The sequence below is a fragment of the Globicephala melas genome, chromosome 6, assembly GCF_963455315.2.
Source record: "Globicephala melas chromosome 6, mGloMel1.2, whole genome shotgun sequence".
In the NCBI taxonomy this organism is placed as follows: domain Eukaryota; kingdom Metazoa; phylum Chordata; class Mammalia; order Artiodactyla; family Delphinidae; genus Globicephala; species Globicephala melas.
The window spans coordinates 10607986-10622568 of record NC_083319.1 but is presented as its reverse complement, the minus strand read 5'-3'; the positions used below and the strand labels follow the sequence as shown (position 1 = coordinate 10622568).

Genomic DNA, 14583 nt, shown 5'->3' with positions numbered 1-14583 from the left:
GAGGATGACTGAATGGAAAGCAGTCTGGGAGCTGAATCAAATCTGAACTTGTTGCAAAACTGACGCCTTTTTTTTTTTTTTTTGGTCTGGAGACTCCTAGTGTTGGACGATATAATCATTGTGTTCAATTTTTTGAAAGACTATCAAGTGCAAAACATTCTATATTGCTCCAGGCAGCATAACAACTAGCAATGGAAGAAAGTAAAAGGGAAGTAGATTTTGTTCAGCAGAAGAACTTTCTAACATTTAATGCTGCCCAACAGTTGACCAGGCCTCCTTATTTAAGGAAGTGAGCACCCTGAAATTTGAACTGTTTGAAAGAGAAGTTGGATGACTATCTGGCTGGAGTTCCTGCCTGGGCCGGAGGTGGACTAATGACCTTTAAGCTGTCTTCCAATTCTAAGGTTTCTAGGACTGTTCAGCTCAGTTAACTTTATATTTGAATATATATGAATTGTTTTTATAAAAAATTTTGTATTAGATAAATTGTCAATCGCCCTAAAAAACTGTATGGTCAAGTAAAATTTGATAAAAGGAGTGGGAAATCAGATTTAAGACTGAAAATCCAGATAACACAAAGGCAATTAATGACCCTTTTGACAGAAAGGAAGAAGAGTGGTGTATGGGTGTGTGTGTTTCAAATGATGTGTTCTGGCCAAGTGACACTTGTTATCTAAAACATAAATGCTCTAAATTGTTTTACTTTACACATACTTGCTCAGCCGGATTATTCACATCCAGCAGTACCGTACGCGGAAGCAAGGGCGAGTGTTTGGTGAACAATTTTCCGGAAGCCGTTTCGCGGTACCCCAGTAGCTCAAGACGGCTCCAGCCTTGCAGCGGACTTGGGTGGTAAAAGCGGAAGACGCACCGCTGGCTGCCGGCCTGAACTACTAGTCCCAGGGGCCCCCGCGGCGCCGCGCACGCGCCATGGCGTGGCGGCAGCGGCGCCGCAGGACGCAGGGAAGCCAACTAGCGAGTGGCGGCGGTGGCGGCGGCGGCGGTGGCGGTGGCGGTGGCGGTGGCAGTTCGCCGCGAGGGCAACGGCTCCGAGGCCGAGTGGCGGTCCTGCGCAGACATCGGTGCCCTCCTCCGCATGCTCTTGGTGAGTGCATGTCCCCGATCCAGCTGCGCGGAGTGCGTGGCTCCTTGCCTGGCGGCCGTGTTGCTTCGGCCTAGGGCCGCAGCCTGCGCTGACGGTGGGCCGCCGGGTCCAGCTGACCCCTGGGCCCTTCTCTGCAGTGAGGGGAGAAGTGGGGGTGGGGGCACACGGTTAGGTCCAGGGAGAGATGTGGCGGCGCTCAGGGGCCAGGGCAGCCTGGGGCGGACTGGAGGGAGGGACGCGTGGGGGATGGGATGGGAAGGGACAGGAGGACCGCGGGGTGGCTTCGGGTGAGAGCCAGAGGCGAGCGACCTGGCAGCCAGGGAACTGAGTATGGGAGGCGAGGAGGAGGTGGAATGTCTTCTGAGTGCCGCTGGTGAAGATGTCTTGCTTCGGAGACTCTTGACAAGCTGGACTCACGGGTCGGGCAGCCCACCTACCAAAAACGTACACACCATACTTGGCATCTTTATACTTCCTGTTGGAGGTCTGTAAGTGAGGAGCTGTTGGTTGCTTCCATCTCCTTTCCTTCAATTTCGCCTTTTATTGACTGGCAAAATTTAAATGGGTGCTGGATAGGCAAGTCATAGAAATAAACAGGGTTCTGTGTATACATCTGCGTGAAAACAGGGAGGCATGGTGGTATGTTCAGATGAGAGCTAGATCAAAGGAGAAATCAGTGTTTTTATTTTAAAATTTGTGGCAAAAATCAGTTTGAGCAAGGTTTTGAACTAGAAAGGATTTTTAACCTGGGATTCACCAGTTGGTGGATAGAAATCAGGGGCTCCTTGAACTAGAATGGGGATAAAATCATGTTTTTATTTTTATTATCTGATAACTGTATTATCATTTCCTTCAATAATGAATGTAAGCAACAAACCGCAGTAGAATTAGCAATGCCTGTGACTTTGTCACCAATAAAAATTACAGATATTTTTGTGTCATGTTTACAGTTGTTGCAGATATCTTAAAATATCATTTGTGATATACTCCAATAAACATTTTAAAAATATCATTTATGCTTATAATTTTTTTGAATTATGGTATTACTGAATCCACTGTTAGATCTTGTTACTTAATGTGATAATAAAGGTGTACATATATTGCAATATCAGGGTTTTTTCATTGTTTTGCTAATATTCAGTATAATTAGTTGTTTTTGTAATCGCATATATTTAATTATGCATTTAAAAGCAATCTGAGAAGGGGTCCATAGGCTTTACCAGACCACCAAAGAAACCCATGGCACAAAAAGATTAAGAATTCCTGAAGTAGAAATAAGTTTTGGGGATCTATAAGCCTGCCTGGAAGAATATGTTTCTCATTAGATAAGAAAAAAGTCAAGGCAGATAGGACGATAGTGTCGATGAAAGAGGGAATTTTGTAATCAGGGAAGTAAGAGAAAAGATTTGACTGGGATCAGAGTAATAGTTTTCAAAGACAGAATAGACCACAGATATTTCTTTCAGGGTACTGGGGAATCAGCAAAATAATCTGAGGAAGAAAGGGAAGTGAGTACTTTGGCCCTTAGACTTTTGTGTTAAGGCATCTCCTAGTTCCAAGTGATTGAAGGGGTTGAGCCCTCCAAGCTCTTGTATAAGCCTGTGAAAGAAAATTTTAGCATGTGCTGGTTTTCTTTAAGTCATGTAGATAGTGTGGCTTTTAAAGGAGTGAGGATATTCTAATTTTTCTGTCTTTTTTTTTTTTTTGGCTGTGCCGTGTGTGGATTGTGGGATCTTAGTTCCTCAACTAGGGATCGAACCCCTGGCCTTGGCAGTGAAAGCTCTGGACTGTCAGGGAAATCCCCATCTATCCTTAAGTGAAAAACTGCAGGATCTCTCTTCAAGTATATTTTCCTATTGCCATTCTTCTTTCCATATATGATAGAAAGTAAACTTGCAGATTATAGAGTTGAAGAGTTGATACGTCATTTTCTTGAAATTCCATTTTAAATTCTTGTAGTTCAGCTTCATTTTGGCATCAGACTTCTCACTGACAAATCACTTTTAACATTTTTTCAGAATATTCGTGATTTGAAATTTGCACCTGTTTGTAAAGCACCTGTCAACATCTTGTGTGAGATTTTTTTTTCCTCTAAAAGAATAGCAGTAATGAAAAACCACTACGGCAGACTATTTGTGGAAAAGATTAAGGGGAGGGTATGGAGAATTGAAGAAGAGTATTTTGTGAAACAAATATTGGTGCCGAAATAGTTTGTGTTGAATTAAACACACCGTATTACAAATCACTGCCTTGGAGAGGTCTTGCCTGATAAACCTTCTGGGTCCTTACACTGCCCCCTTGGCCATTCTTTCTCCCCTGCCCCTTTATTTTATTTATAGCATATATCTATCTGGCATCATATTATTTGTATATTTATTTTATACATAAAGGGTCAGGAAAATTTAGATTGGGGATACTACTACTGAATGAGAGAGTGGGAGACTGGGGAGTGCTGTGTGGAGATGGCATTTGAACTGGACCTTCAGTCATAGATGTGATTAGCTATAGGGATATTGGAGAAGGGCTTCAGGTGCAGGGAAAAACTTGAACAAAGACAAGGATAGAGGAGTTTGTAAATCAAATAAACATCTTAAGTCAGCTTGCCTCCCTCCCTCCATCCCTCCCTTCCTCTCTCCTTCCATCCATCCATCCAGTGTGTTAGGGCTGTAAGAGGGAAAACGGGAGAAAAGATTATGTATAAAGGTGGCTTGGGACGAACAAAGGCTGAAAACTCTAGGCTCCCCAGGTGATAGCATGTGACCGTTTGCCTCCAGGTGGATCTCTCCCTCCTAGAGCCCACAACAGTGAAATTGCTCACAGGGAACCTGAATTCTATATACTGAAGAACCAGAGAGGCAGCCTGGGGAAATGAAAAGAGTCTGGGCTCTGGAGTCAGATAAATCTAGTTTTGAATTCCTTGTTTGCTTCATGATAGGTGAATGATTATGCAGTAAGTTATTTGACTTTTCTAATCCTGTTTCCTCAGCTGTAAAATGGAGGTTGATAAATAGCTATCACACAGGATTAACTTCAAAAATAATAATATATGTAAAACCTCAGGAACATGGCTTTCACTCAGTAATTGGTAGTTACCTTTTGGTGTTCCAGCTTTCAACCTGGTTTCGTCCTTTTCTACCTTCATACCACATCCCTGACTTTAAAACAAGTGCTACTCTTCTGGTGCCTTCCTGGCCACTGTCACAGCGTTGTCACTTCCCACTTCACCCAGTTGGCTCCACTGTGAGTTTGTGAGCAGCTTTCCAGTGATGGCACTTATCAATTTACCAGGTGATGCTGCCTGATAATGGCATTCTGGAAACAGCAACAATATGTATTAACTCTTATTTGGTGAAACTAACAATACAAAATTTGCCACTCTTTAAACATGATGCGCTTTAGTTTAAATTGGTTTATTTGGGAAAAGTACCCCTGATATTTGCAGAAAACTGAAGCAGGGAAGTGGATATATTCCCAATTGTAAGATGTTTCACTTTTACTTATTATTATTTTTTTTTAGGAGTGAGAGTATTGGGGAGTTGGTTATACATTACAATTCTCCAAGATAAAGTATGATTTTTTTTGGGGGGGTGGCGGGTAAAAGTCTGATGTAAGTGGAATTCTTCTTACTTGCTTTGGAAAGACCAAAAAAAATTGAAAAAAATTTTTTCTTAAATGATTAAATTTTCCCCTTCAACTTTATGGTTTTTTCACCCACACATTTCCTTCTCTGGAGTTAATTTTCTCTTAGGTAAGAAGGATTTCAGTTATGTGTTTTTTTACATTTGAACTACCTAAACTTGTGTTTGTATAGAATTATTTGTGGCCTAAACTCTTTAATCCTAATCAAGATATTTTCATTTGTAAAGGAACTAGGATCAATACTTTCTGTATTGTATACACATTTTAGATGAAACTTTAGACACTAAATTGTTTGATTTCTGGTTTTTAGAACTATAGATAATTAACGTGTCCTTCTTTATGTTTACCTATATTTCCTTATTTTTTTAAGTATGTTTCAATATGTATTATGATTTTTTTTTTTTTTTTTCGGTAGGCAGGCCTCTCACTGTGTGGCCTCTCCCATTGCGGAGCACAGGCTCCGGACGCGCAGGCTCCGCGGCCATGGCTCACGGGCTCAGCCGCTCCGCGGCATGTGGGATCTTCCCAGACCGGGGCATGAACCCGTGTCCCCTGCATCGACAGGCGGACTCTCAACCACTGCGCCACCAGGGAAGCCCTGTATTACGATTTTGTAAAAACATTTTCAGAAGGGAAGTTCTTCATTGCTTCTAAGCTGAAACCCAGTTTTGAACTTTGCAATGCAAAGATCAGAAGAAGTGGTGAACATCTGTTGATACTTCAAGTTCTCATATTTAATATATATAAATGAACAGTTGAGCAAATGTTTTTAAAAAAAATACAGACTTCTGAAGTCTGTATTTTTTTTTAAGTTTGAAGATGAACCAGATAATTGATAAGTATTTATACCTGAAAGGAAAATATAACTTAATACTAACGCTGTAATTAAATTATGTATATTAAGCCAAAATTATCTTCATATTCACCTTTTTTGTCAGCCATTTTAAAAAGATAAGGCTCTACATAAAACAAATGAAATATTGCCATTTGCAGCAACATGAGTGGACATAGAGAATATTGTACTTAGTGAAGTAAGTCAGAGAAAGACAAATATATCACTTATATGTGGAATCTAAAAATAATGCAAATGACTCTATTTTCAAAACAGAAGCAGACTTACAAATATAGAAAACAAACCTATGCTGACCAAAGGGGGAAGGGGGTGGGGGGATAAATTAGGAGTATGGGATTAACAGATACAAACTACTATACATAAAATAGATAAGCAACAAGGATTTACTGTATAGCACAGGGAATTATAGTCAATATCTTATAATAACCTATAAGGGAAAATAATCTAAAAAAAGATTTATATATCTAAATCACTTTGCTGTACACCTGAAACTAACACAATATTGTAAATTAACTATACTTCAATAAAAAGAAAAGAAAAAAATATAAGGCTTTAAGCATACTTTAACTGTAAAAACAGGCAAGATGTCTGTTCATTAATCTAAGATGTCTGTCTGAAAAGATGCTTGCTTGGGCTTGCACCCATGTAATGCCTGTACACCCACGCTGGAGACTAGTGGGAAGCGTGTCATCAAACATGTTCAGTTCTTCTTTTTTTTTCCCTTACCTAATTTATGTTTTTAGTTTATTTTCTGTGAATTTTTGAAAGGATTAATATTGGAAAATTTAAAAGACAGAAATTTAGTTGGGATATTAGCCTATTTCCTTTTTTTCAGGATCAGAACCAAATTATCTTCCCAAGCAATCTAAATTTTATCCAAATACATCTATTTTAAAAGTTTTTAGGACTTAGGCTAAAGTCATCTATTTTCAACCCACTCTGAACTGTCTCCTTTCATTTTCGAACGCAGAACTCTGACCCATTTCTTGATTTTACTTTCACTGTTTATAAATCCTGACTACCTGACAAAAATACATTCGGTCTAAACGTCATAGCACTTAAGGCAGAAATGCAAAATGTTTACAAATATGGATTTCTATGTCAGAAAAGCTTAGGAAAGAATAGATTAATTCTTTTCGCAGACTTTATTTCATCTTTACCTCCTTTAGAACCAAGGAATCTAACTTCGATTTCTCTAAAATAAAGTGCCTTTTAATATCTAATTATTCAGGGGTGTGGTGGGCCAACTTGGATTCTGATGGAACGTAACTTATTAAGTAAGTCTCCCTCTGAGTAAGTTTCTATTCCATCATTCCAAAACATCATAATAACAGTAATGACAGTAATCGCTAACATTTATTGACTTCTATTTATTTACTTTTTATTTATTTTTATTTTTTTTGCGGTACGCGGGCCTCTTACTGCTGTGGCCTCTCCCGTTGCGGAGCACAGGCTCCGGACGCGCAGGCTCAGCGGCCATGGCTCACAGGCCCAGCCGCTCCGCGGCATGTGGGATCTCCCCAGACCGGGTCACGAACCTGCGTCCCCTGCATCAGCAGGCGGACTCCCAACCACTGCGCCACCAGGGAAGCCCAGACTTCTATTTATTTTTGAAAAGGTATTTAACTAACAAGATTTTCTTCCTTTTTTTTTTTGTTCTGGAAGGTTCCTTGTAGGTAGAACACAGTGATAATAATGCTATTTGCAGTTTAATAATAAATAGTTGTAATTTTATGAAGTACCATTCTGGTAAATGTGATGACATAGACATGTCAGTCTGCTGTTTACATGCTTTCCTTAAATTTGAGGGTGTACCCTTGGATCTTGAAACAGGCTTTACCAGTATTACAGCTCAGCAAAAATGCAGCTGAAGCTCAAAGTCCTCTTTCTGCTCTTATGTTTGGTAGTTTTGTACACCCACTGTATATATGGAAGAAGCTAAGTTTATGCTGGGGACCAAAGCTTCCTCAAAGCATGTGGGTGGTGAAATCTTCCTCTCAAGAGTTCTAAGGGTTTTAGGTTTTTTTTTTTAACTATTTGGTTTATCTTGATCTCCAGATTTATATATGTCTTAGTGAGATGTCATTAGAGATTGTTGAATAAGAGGGAATTAGATTTGGTGGTATATAACTTCAGACTAATAAAATTAATGAAGGTTTAAATAATTGTGAAAGTTCCTGATATGCATTCCAGATTAGGTGGATATTTTTGTGTTACTTATTGCCTTTGGGGAAAAAAAAGGGGTATAATTTTAATACCATTGCAGTTCTCCTTGTTGGTGTGTAGCATGTTATTGTTGAATTATACCGAGAGATTAAGTATTGTGTCCTTTTTGTTGGACTTGAAAATTTCACATTTTTTATTATTCACAGAATTTGTCTGGTCTTGAGTGTTTAAGTAATTGTACTAGCAGATCTTTCAGCAGGGGAGCTCTTAGTGCCACATTTTTATTATGTTTTCCTTTTTTAAAAAATTTAAATTACTACAGTAATAAATGTTCTTTGTTAAAAAAAAAAACAACAACTAAAAGCAATGCAAAAATGAAAGCTTTTTTCCCCTGCATGTATATGCATATGCTATATGATTTGGATTTTTTCTTTCCCCCCCCCAAATTATAGTTAACACTTGTTCTTGCTAAGTGTTTTACATATGTTAACCTGTTAAACCCTCACAAACTTATGAACATACCCTACGAAGTAAGCTTCAATTTTACATCCATTTGCAGATGAAGAAACCGAGGCAAGGAGAAGTAATTAGCCAAAGGTTGCTTAGCTAGTGAGCAGCAAAACCGAGATTTGAGCTCAAGTAGTCTTACTGTGGGGTTTGTTTTTTTTTTGGGGGGGGGAGGGGTTTTGTGTTTTAACACCTGTACTGCCTCTGGGATCTTACCATGCATATCGTTCTGCAGTTTGCTTTCTTCACTTAGTGGTACGTGGTAGATACCTTTCCATGTACCTCTACCTCCTTCTTAATAATTATGTAGTATTCCATGGTAGGGGTGTACCGTAACTTACTTAATGTCTTTCAAACTTAATCTTGTTTAAGAGTCCCATTAGTAATGATTTCAAGTAATATTTTAAAAAGCCAAGGTTTTATAATGGAATAGTGAGGGTACATTAGTATTTACTAAGTAATGCATATTAGCTGTCCAAGTGTTTTGATATTCTGTCAGTTGTGTGGTCTAATAAAATCTGAGCTTAATCCACAAGCCATTTATTATGCATGAATTTCATTATTTTTGTGGTTTGTCTTTTTTAGTTCTGGAAAATTAATTAATGTATTGGGGGTAAAATTGACATCTGTGTTTTATTCACTTTTGGTAGGGTCTGGAGTTTTCTGTAATAACAAGAAGTCTTATACTGTTAATTTGAATTTTGGATACTATCTAGCTTTATATTATATACTTATATCTTCAAAGTAGTGTGCCTTTCAGTTCCCTGTACTTGTGCCAGGAATAGTTGATACTAAGTCCATTCTTTTTTCTACAATGTTTTACTTTTGTTTCAAAAATACCAACTAAAGATATTAAAGTATCACTTGTTTCCATTTTTTTCCCCCTCTCATGATACACGTTTCTTGATTGTGAGGAAATATCTTTTTGGTACATTAATAATTATTTCAAACATGCTCATTGGGAAGTTAGTAGATGTTTTCAACTTAAATTTAGTTACTGTTCTTCAGTCATTTGGGAGCTGCGTTAGCAGCAGCTTGACTGATTCCTAACTGGGATATTGCTCTTCATCATTCAGTCACTTATTTATTAATTTTTTAATAAATTCAGACATTGATTCAGCACCTGCTAAATGCCAGTTCCTCTGCCAAGTAATGGGGATACCAAGATGACTATGTCCCTACTTTAGGGAACTTGGAGTTTTGTTGAGAAAACAACATTTTGTTGCAAATAGTCTATGAGAAAGTATCTGAGTCAAGAGATTGGTAAAGGCTCCTCAGTTTGAGCTGGGCCCTGCTGCCTACCTGGGACTCAACTGACCACTAAAAGGAGTAGGCAAAGGATTCTAAATAGAGGGTATGCAGAAATCCAGTCTGTGACAACGACTGAAAAGTGTCATTAGAATGTCATGTATCCCTATGAGAATGTGGGTCCCTCAAGAGCAGACCTTAAACTGTCCCGTTCATCAGTGCCTAGCACTTCGTAGGTGTTTAATAAACATTTTTTGAATGCATGAGTGAAGGATGTATGTTAAAATAAAGCTTACTGTGCTTGTCTGTCCATTTTTTGGGAAAAGATGAGTTCATTATTTTTAATACCTAATGATTTTTAGAGTTTGTAATTTAGCAAAACATAAAATGAATAAGAAACTGTTCCTGCATTGGAGGAGGTAAGTCTTGTAAGGGGAAACACATTTAGACAAACCATTGTAATTCAACATGATTATATTTATAAAAAAATATTTGCAAAGGACACCCATCTCTGGTATGAATTGGTTAGGTCCCTTAAAAGTGGTGGGTAATTAAAATAAATCTTCAAATTATTTGATTGATAAAATACAGCTAACATTGTAGTAGGTCATTAAAAAATGGCAGTTAGGTCCTTTTTTGCCCTGTCACGTTAGTATAAATAGTACATAAATACTATGATGAAATGTACCTGTTTAATGAACAAAAAAAGTAACTGACAGTTCTGTCAAGGTGTAGGCATCAGTATATAACAATGTTAACCATGCTTAATCCTTGCGTAACATCATGATTTTTCCCAAATCTGCAAACTACTTATACTATTGTTTATTTAAAATGTCTTTTTTTTAAAATTTGGACACCTTTAAAAATTTTTTTAAAGCTTTATGTTATTACCATAATGAAAGGCTACCATCTCTTGCCCTAAATAGAAAGCAACTTGAATATAATAAAAACAAAGCAGTGTTATAAAACCTAGCTTGCTACTGTTTGCAGAAGGTGCTGAGTTTGAGACCTCTGTCTTTAATTAAAAGAAGAGTTTAGCAAGTGTTAGGGAAGTGTTGAAGACAAATTGGCACCTTGCTTAGATTTTCTGCATGATGTAAACAGAAAAACTGAAAGAGACTTTAAAATGGGGTAACTTTCCCACTCAGTGTCATAAGGGAGGAAGGATGCACCCTGTTTGTTGTCAGGAGCAGTTCTCCTAGAGCTTCACAGAGGGAAGATTTGGGGGCTGGGCCTTAAAGGAGAAATCTGAGTTCACTTGAAGATAAGGAAGATTTGAGCCCCTTAAGCCTAGATAATAGCATCTGCAAATGTTGGAGACTTTAAGATATAGTATGGCAGCAAAATCCGATTTTGGGGAAGTGGAGAGATGGTGGGAGATGAGATAGGAGTTATAAAAAGAGGGATTTATGGTTGAGAGCTTGATACCCTGTAGCATATTTTAGACATTATCCTGTAAGCAGTGGAGAGTAGCATGACAAGGTTTGTGCTTTAGGAAGATTGCTTCAACAGTAGGAAGGAGAGACCAGGAAGGAAACTATTGAGATGATGAGACTCTAAATAGTTTGAAGGATTGGGAGGAAGATGATAATCTTGAATTTTCCGAACCTTTTCCAATAAAGGGCCATTTTGATCTTATGCGCTCCCACATTGGAAGAAGGCAGATGATACGCTAAGAGTATAGATCACTTTGACAATATTGGTTACTATCTGAGGTTACCTGCTCACAGAAAATCCCTGTTAGCTCATAGAGAAAGAGAGTGAGGTGACCAAGAAGTTCTGGAACCATTTAGGGAACTTGGATCTATTTGGAGATTCGTAGAGTGTAAATTATGGGAAAGGAATGGTACCCATAATTCCTTGTTTTTCCATTGAAAAACTGAATTCCAGAAAGATTATATTAATCACTAGAGATTATATAGCTAGTTTTGAGCTCATTGTATTTTACTTTAGAGTGCTATACCCAGAACTGTTAGTACATTTACATATTTTTTAAATGTTTATTTATTTATATATGTATATATGTATTTTTTTTTGGCTGCGTTGCGTTGGGTCTTCGTTGCTGTGTGCGGGCTTTCTCTAGTTGTGGCGAGCAGGGGCTCCTCTTCGTCGCGGTGCGCAGGCTTCTCGTTGCAGTGGCTTCTGTGTTGTGGAGCACGGGCTCTAGGTGCACAAGCTTCAGTAGCTGTGGCTCACAGGCTCTAGAGCACAGGCTTCAGTAGCTGTGGCTCGCAGGCTCTAGAGCACAGGCTCAGTAGTTGTGGCGCACGGGCTTAGTTGCTATGTGGCATGTGGGATCTTCCTGGACCAGGGCTGGAACCCGTGTCCCCTGCATTGTCAGGCAGATTTTTAACCACTGCACCACCAGGGAAATCCCACATTTAAGTCTTAAAAGATACTTTAGATAGGAACTTCCCTCCTGGTCGGGGAACTAGATTCCGCATGCGTGCCACAACAAAGACCCAGTGCAGCCTAAATAAATAAATAAATACTAAAAAAAATTTTTTTAAAAAAGATACTTTAGATAGCACCTGCTATGTGTGTGTGTCTTTAATTATCAGGGTAATAATCTAGATTACTCCCTAGTAACTTTTTCTAAACTTTCATATACCATTTCTTTAGTAGAATTTAGGTTATTTAGTCCTGAAGTCCAACTAAACCTGACTTTGCCAGGCAGTTTGAAACTTTCCAAGAAAGGGGGAGTTGTTCAGCTACTGACTGACATATTAATAGTTGTTGAAAGAGTGGGGTGATTAGAAGAAGTAACCTTGACTGTAAATTAAAGCACTCACTCTTGGGAGGCAAATGGCTTGGTGGGTAAAAGCTGGGTGAACCAGATACACCTGGATTCTAGTCGCAGCTTTGCTAGTTATTAACTTGACCTTGGGAAAATAATTTAATTTCCTCAGTTTCCTCATCTGTAAAAAGTGGCTAAGAATACTTACCTTTAACGAGTGTTACACAGGTTAAATGAGAACGTCCATGTAAAGCACCTGGTTGGTGCCTAGTACATGACGAGCCTGAAATTCATGGTAGTTATTATTGTTTTTATTTCCTAAGCACCTATATGCTTTACTACCACCAGTCAAAACTCTCGTCTTCAGGCTCAACCATTACTGCTTATAATGGCTTTTTTAAAAGTTTGATATTAAATGGAAATTAATATAAAAACTGGCTTTTCTTAAACAATTCTGGCTAGGAAATATATTTGCCTTGCTTCAGTTGACAAGGATTTAGTGCAAAATGTAACATAGCTGTGGAAATTTTGTGTTAGGAAGTTTCTGTATTTCGTTTCTGATCACAGTGAACTGAAAGATAAAATATTCTTAGTGTGATAGTTTAAACATCGCAATGTGTTACCAGATGTAAATGGGTTCTGGGACATCATGGGATACCTGCTAATCCTTCTAGATGGTGGTTGTTGGAGACTGCTAAATTACAGTGTTCACATGCATTTCTCAAATTTGTATATCTTTTTCATACTGAAAAAAGTTGCTAAATTGGATGCTTGGTTTTAGAATTATGTTATTTATGTAGTTTATTTATTTATTTTTTGGCTGTTTTGGGTCTTCATTGCTGTGCGAGCGGGGGCTACTCTTTGTTGCGGTGCATGAGCTTTTGATTGCAGTGGCTTCTCTTGTTGTGGAGCACAGGCTCTAGACGTGCAGGCTTCAGTAGTTGTGGCACATGGGCTCAGTATTTGTGGCTCGTGGGCTCTAGAGTTGTGGTGCACGAGCTTAGTTGCTCTGCGGCATGTGGGATCTTCCTGGACTAGGGATCAAACCTGTGTCCCCCGCATTGGCAGGCAGATTCTTAACCACTGCGCCACCAGGGAAGTCCCTGTTTATGTAATTTTTTTAAAAAATCATTTATTTATTTATTTATTTTTGGCTGTGTTGGGTCTTCGTTTCTGTGCGAGGGCTTTCTCCAGTTGCGACGAGAGGGGGCCACTCTTCATCGCGGCGGGCGGGCCTCTCACTATTGTGGCCTCTCTTGTTGTGGAGCACAGGCTCCAGACGCGCAGGCTCAGTAGTTGTGGCTCACGGGGCTGGTTACTCGGCGGCATGTGGTGTCCCCCAGAGCAGGGCTCGAACCCATGTCCCCTGCATTAGCAGGCAGATTCTCAACCACTGTGCCACCAGGGAAGCCCCTGTTTATGTAATTTAAAAAATTTAAATAGACTTTACTTTTTAGAACAGTTTAAATTACAGAAGAACTGAGATGATAGAACAGGGAGTTACCATATACCCAGAATCAAGTTCCTGTTATTATTAACATCTCATATTAATGGTGCATTTGCTACAATTAGTGAGCCAGTATTGATAATTATTATTAACTAAAGTTCATGCTTTATTCAGGTTTCCTTAGTTTTTTTTTTTTTTTTTTTTTTATTTTTTATTTTTTTATTTATTTTTTTTTTTAATGTTTTTATTTTATTTTTAAATTTATTTTTGTCTGCGTTGGGTCTTTGGTGCTGTGTGCGGGCTTTCTTCTAGTTACGGCGAGTGGGGGCTGCTCTTCATTGCGGTGCGTGGGCTTCTCATTGCGGTGGCTTCTCTTGTTGTGGAGCATGGGCTTTAGGAGCGTGGGCTTCAGTAGTTGTGGCGCGCAGGCTCAGTAGTTTTGGCTCACAGGCCTAGTTGCTCTGCGGCATGTGGGATTTTCCCGGCCCAGGGCTTGAACCCGTGTCCCCTGCATTGGCAGGTGGATTCTTAACTACTGCGCCACCAGGGAAGCCCTCAGATTTCCTTAGTTTTTACCTGATGTCCTTTTTCTGTTCCAGGACCTCATTCAGGATACCACGTTACATTTAGTTGTCATCATCTATGTAATTTTTAACTGGATCATCTTACACACATTAATTTATTTGCAAAGCATGCTTTATTCTCACATTTCAAAGCCATACCTGTGTGTGGCATATGATGTTACTAAAAACGCTCTTCGATTGAAGATAGTTGGCCTTTAATTTCACTTCTAATAAGCCTTTTACAAGTGTAGGTTTCATCATGTTAGCAAGTTGTCTGTCTCACCTCTTTAGTTATGACTCTGATATTTACCACTTATT

At 39.0% G+C, this 14583-nt stretch overlaps 1 protein-coding gene across 5 annotated transcripts in view; it reads left to right on the top strand.

Moving 5' to 3' along the window:
* The first annotated feature begins 970 nt into the window (after positions 1–970).
* The window catches only part of GAPVD1 (GTPase activating protein and VPS9 domains 1), a 73237-nt gene continuing 59624 nt past the window's right edge, over positions 971–14583 (top strand). For 4 of the 5 annotated variants that reach the window (XM_030858677.2, XM_030858674.2, XM_030858675.2 and 1 more), the window contains exon 1: positions 971–1105. The gene's annotated coding sequence lies outside the window, so the exon portion shown is untranslated. The remainder of the gene's footprint in view (positions 1106–14583) is intronic. The other variant, XM_060300437.1, reaches the window with a different exon arrangement.